Source organism: Monodelphis domestica, chromosome 3, assembly GCF_027887165.1.
Source record: "Monodelphis domestica isolate mMonDom1 chromosome 3, mMonDom1.pri, whole genome shotgun sequence".
NCBI classification, from domain to species: domain Eukaryota; kingdom Metazoa; phylum Chordata; class Mammalia; order Didelphimorphia; family Didelphidae; genus Monodelphis; species Monodelphis domestica.
The window spans coordinates 2,591,302-2,597,372 of NC_077229.1; positions in this window are offsets into that span (position 1 = coordinate 2,591,302).

Below are 6,071 nucleotides of genomic sequence, written 5' to 3' on the forward strand. Positions count from 1 at the left end.
TGTCCCCAATTTTTATTGCAGAATCAAGGAATGGGGAATGGGAGGTAGTTAATGAACATGTGACATGGCAGAAAATTTAACACTGGCTTGGTTAACAAGGACAAGACCAAAGAGGTGGAGGCTAAGATAATTTAGGACTCAGAGCCCCACCCAGAGGTCCAATTGACCTTTGGACTGTAGGCTTAGGGAGTGTTCAGGATACCCTAAGATTAGAGTTTCACTTTGTTACAAGGATCAAGAAATCAATCATGAGAAATGTAAGAACATTCATAAGTCTGTTACATGAGCATATTGTTTGCTCACAAGAATTGTTGAATACATCTTTAATATCTTCATGATAAGTTCATTTGTTAGGATGGCAAGGAGGTTTTTTGGAATTCCACGGTTGATGGACAGGAATAGAATGGCAGTTGGAAGAGCAAGGGCTTATGGGACAAGAATGGTGAGCTGGAGGGGATTCTAAACAAGCTGGAGGGGTCTTCTGTCTCAGGACTGAGAGCTGGAAGGTCCAGTTTCTGAGTGGCTGAAGGACCCCTGAAGCCAGGAGTGAAGACCCTGAATTCCTGCCTTTAATCAGTAGCTACTTTCTCTCCAGAAATCCTACTACTGTTTCCTTCACCTGCTACAACCAACATAGACTCCTGAGGGGTGTTATGGTGAAAATCACCTTTAAAGATTGTTATAATATTAATTTATGGTCACCAAGGAATTTACTTATGAAATTCCTAAAATGAAACACTCAAGTCAGAATGGAGTTTATGGTGGTTTAATCACAACAGTAGTAAGAAAAAAGGACAGGGAGTGAAGGAGAGAGGAGGAAAAGGAAAGGGTTTACTCAACCTTCTGGCAGAGCCAGAGGGAGATTAGACTCAAAGGCCCAGGTAGAGAAGAGAATCAGTCCTTGACTCATGTGACCAATCAGAAGGGAAGCTGTCTGTGGGCCTCCTCCCTGCTCGAGCTCCTAGCAGGAACTGCTACCTAGCCCTGTCCACAGGAAGTGAGCGAATTCCAGAGGCTGTTCCCTACCTCACTTCCTGTGCCCCACAAGTGCCAATGGTGGCTCAAGCTTGGCTTAGGACAGCCCAGTCAGTTATTTCTGATTTGTCGTTGACTAGCACATGTCCCTGTAGTGTGGGTGTACACAATCCTGGGTGCTAGACCAAGCAAGATGGAGATTTTAAAATTCACAATCCCCCCTGATGATGATTGGGGGACTAGTCACATAAGTGTCCTGCACCCTGAAAAATTCTAACTGCAAGCATATACAAAATTTTACCCTCTAAGAGGAAAACTACAATAGTTGTAGATTAGGGGAAATAGAGGAGAGAGAGAGACAGCAAACCAATGTTTTGCTGGGCGCATTGACAAAAGCCAATTAGGGGGCAGTCCCCTTTGGCATAAGAGTGTACATTAAAAAAAAAGTTCAATCAACCACACCCCAAGGTTCATTCTGGATCTTCCTGTAGTGAAAGGGTTTAGATATCTTTCTGCAAACAGTTCATTCTCTGGATTCAGTCAGTTAGCAAGCTTCTTCTCTGAAGATCTATCTTGAACAAAATTTAAATCTTGGATTTTATGAAAATACAGGGGGTGTTGGCTAAGGCTCTCTGATCACAGAGCCCAGCCCTCCTGAAAGTCCTCCTTGACTTCCTACACTATTTCTAAGTTAGTCCTTTAGGATACACTAGCATTTAGATGATAAAAAAGGGCATTTAGGGGGGCATCTGGGAAGCTCAGTGGATTGAGAGCCAGGCCTAGAGACGGGAGATCCTAAGTTCAAATCTGGCCTCAGATACTTCCAAGCTGTGTGACCCTGGACAAGTCACTTGACCCCCATTGCCTAGCCCTTACCACTCTTCTGCCATGGAACCAATACACAGTATCAATTCCAAGGCAGAAGGTGAGGGTTTTTAAAAAAAAAAGGCATTTAGCTGGGAAAGGGGCAGAGACATTCTTGGGCACAGACATTGACCCCTTGGACCAGCAACTTCATAGATAATCTGCAGGGCTACCTCAACCTATTTACCTTATCCTTTCAATAAATTCATTAGTTACCAGTCAGATTTTTGGTTGGCCTAATTCAATAAAAAGAAGGGTGTTTAGGTAACTGGGGACAGGCCTCAAAGCTCTAGATGAGTCCTTCTTCTGTGGTGAGGTCAGACAAGGCCTGCCACATATTTCCTTTGGGGAAGGTAATATAGAAACCTTCCCTTGGAGCTGCTGACAGGGGAGACTGACATCTCATCCCATCAGCCGAAATATCTGAAGGTAAGCGATCTGGTGCCTCCTGGAACCCCATCTGTGGGGATCCAATCTGATTCCTGACTCATGTGAACATTAGATTACTCCACCATACTTAGTCTAACAAAAACAGGAATGTCTACACCCATACTTAAGGATTAAGTATTTAGGAGGATGGCCTATGACAGACATGTGCTCACAAATGACAAATTAGAAACAACTGACAGACCCCTGGTCTGTCCGAAGTCAAGCGTAAGCTACTATTGGTACATGTGAGATGCAGGAAAGTGATGTAAAACAGTCTATATATTTCGCATCACTTCCTCTCTCTGGCTCTCTTTCCACAGAGAGGTGGCTCTGGCTGGCAGCATGCTGAGCATTTCGGCATCTTGGCATGGTGGCAGCTATTGAGCAGTTTGGCAGTGAGTTTCCTTGATACGATAATGGGAAAAGCTGAGTAGCCTAGTTCAGGTGAGGCATCTTAACTGAGCTCTCTCAGAGTTTAGGCTGATTCTTTTCTCCTTTACCTTCCAAAAAATTATCCTCTTAGAAAGCCTCTAATCTTCAGAGACCTCATCGTGGAGGTCTTTGAACTCCCCCTGGCACAGGCCAGGCAGGAGAAATGCTATACCCTCCCCTTCTTGCCTCCTTAATTCCTTTCCTCTATATTAATTAAAATCACCATAAATTTCTTGCTGACTTGGATATTTTATTTGGGATTTCCTCTGGCGACCAAAATTAATTTAGATTAAGTCACACCCCTAAAATTATCCTTACAGTCTGGGTAATCCATGAAGAATGTGACCAGAACCCTCAAATTTCTGTGAAAACTCTTTCCTTTCTCTCTTTATTACATCCCCAAGTCAGCTTTTTAAGCAATTTGAAACACAGCTGTGAGATCAGGTAAGTATAATTTTTTTCCTTTAATTTGAAATTAACACAGCCATTTTTTTTTAAACCTAAAAGAGGCAGGACTGGGGAAGCTGTTTACATACAAATCCCCTTTCCCTTAGGGAACAAACAACCCAATTAGGCAACCCTCACTGACAATACTGCCTAGATTACTCTTAATTAGCAGTGAGGGAAACCTGGAGGATGTTTTGGCCTTGTCCTGCACCCCATGTGTCTCTAGTTTTAAATTAAGGGAGGAGTAAAAACAAACAAACAAAAAAAACAAAAACAACTTGTGAGGCCCCCTAGGAAAATTTACAATAAAATAAGACCCTTGGCAGTAGAACCATCTACTGAAAAAAGGCAAAATTACAGGCAATTTAATGTTTGACTTTAGGAATATGTGGTTACATCCAGTTCACAACTTACTTAACAACTGGCATATCAGCTCCATGACCAAATTTGGAAATGTATTATTCCTTGTCTCTCTGATATGGCTCATCCCTGAGGACTTATGGCTATGACTAATCGCTGCACTACTCCTCCTTGGGATTTTACTTGTTGGAGCTGTAATATTGTATCTAATTTTCTCTAAGAGAGCCATGGAAAATACCATGCATAAGATAGAGAATCAAATAGGAGGATTAGGTCAGTCTCCCCCTGAAAAACAGGTTTCCCAACCAAGCCAAATAATTGTTCCTTCTACTACTCAACAATGTGCAAAACTAAATACTCAGCCTGAGCTTCTAGAGAAAAATGTGGAGATCATGGCTTTTATGAAAAGCATTAAAAAAGATGCCATAATATCCCATAATAGGAGTGATTTATCTCTATATACTTTATCATTATCAGAATCCCTGTCCCACTCTGCTCTTCACAATTTGGCTTCTAGTTCTCAAACCACACCCTCCCATACCCAACTCCCCCCCCCCACTACCAAACACACTCCTCCCCCTGCCCATTCCTCCAGCCCTAGCCCCCCCACTCCTAACCAACCCACTCCTTCCATTGCCCATGTCTCCTGCCCTGCCCCCTCAGCCCTAGCCCCTCCCCACATGCATACCTCCTTCCCTGCCCCCTCAGCTCTAGTTCCTCCCCCCAACCATGCCTCTTGCCCCACCTATGCCTTCTGCCCCACCTCCCCTGCCTATGCTTTCTGCCCCGCCCTCTCAGCCCTAGCCCCTACCCCCGCTCATGTTGCTTCCATCCCCAACCCCCTTGCTCTGGCTACCCCACCCACCCATGCTACCTGCCCTGCCCACACTACCTTAAACTTCCCCACACTTTTAATCATCCCACCCCTTCCACTTCTCTTACTTACCCCATTGAAAAAGGAGCAAGAAGCGTAGAAACAGGAGCACCAAATGATTCAGATAGCTTATTTCCTTTAAGGGAAGTTCCCATTTTTGTTAAAAATGGGAACTTGGTATCTATAAGACACCATACACCTTTTAACCCTGAAGATTTAAATAAATTCAAGGAAGACGTTCCCTCGTTTGAGGAAGAGTCAATATTAATTATAAAAATATTAGAGAACATATTCAAAACTTTTGACCCCACTTGGATGGATGTTAAAAATTTATTATAAAAATTTCTGATGAAGAGAGAGAAAAATAATGTCATCTCTCTGGCTAATCAGAAGTGAGGTAGAGGAGCAAATTATTGGCCAACTGAAAATGCACTGGAACCCCAATGTTGAACTAGATCACACAAAACTAAACCAGGCCAGAGAGCTTGCTCTGATAGACCTGAAAAATAGTCAAAAGTTGAAAGAACCTGACAAGAAATTGATGAGACCCCCTCCTAGTTTATGGACAGACTTATTGACGTAGGAAATACATATATGGACCTTGATTTGTCCAGAGAAAGGGACATTAGGCAAATATATAGGCATTACGTTGAGAATTGTTGTACAGTGGTAAAAGACAACTTTAAAACTAGTTGTCCTAATTGGGACTCTATGGACCTTGAAGAATTGAGGAGAGTAGCAACCGATACGTCAGTGGATGACTTAAAGAAAGAAATTGAAATGTTAAAAGGACAATGGAAAAATCAGGGAGAGACCATAGCCCCTTTGCAGGAATCCACAGATAAGTCATCAACATGCCTTTACTGTGGGAAGAGAGGCCATGTAATGATGGTCTATAGGAGCTGGCTATGGGAAAAAAGAAATAATAACAACTTTAGAAATAATAACTATAGGAATCATGATGCCAATCAAAATAATGACAGTGCTCCAAATGAGGAAAATGATAATACTCAACACAACACCTAACAACAATATATAAAAAATGGGGCTCCTTCATGCTATAAACTGGGTGAGAATACCCACCAGTGTGGGGGATCCCAGAAAACTGACCAAGCACCTTATGAAGGTGTGAAGTGGGGGTGAGGATATTGGAATCAAAGAGTGAAACCTTTGATTTTCCAGACCTTGATATTTTAATGCCTGTAATCCCTACACACACACACACATAGTAAGGAACCTCATGTCACTTTAAAAGTGGGAAATTCATACTATGATTGTCTTTTGGACACAGGGGTATCTAGGTCAGTTTTGGTAAGCAAACCAGTTGCAAAATTTGATTCTATTGGCTCTCTAAATGTAGTGGGTGTATCAGGAACACCTTTAAAGGTCCCAAAACTTTCTCCTCACATGGTATGTGTGGGACTTGTTACAAGGGAATCACTTTAAAAGACTGATATATATTAATTTAAGGTCGCCAAGGAATTCAGCTATGTAATTCCAAAATGAAAAACTCAAGTCAGCCGTCAGCCTTTTTTGGAGTTTAATTACAATAGGAGCAAGAAAGGAATTAGAGATATAGAGAGAGAGAGAAAGGGGAGAGAAGGGAATAGGGCTTAAATACCCCTTCTGTTTAGGCTGGGCCAAAAGGCCCAAGCCCTTAGATAGCTGGGGCAAAGAAAAAAGATCAGTC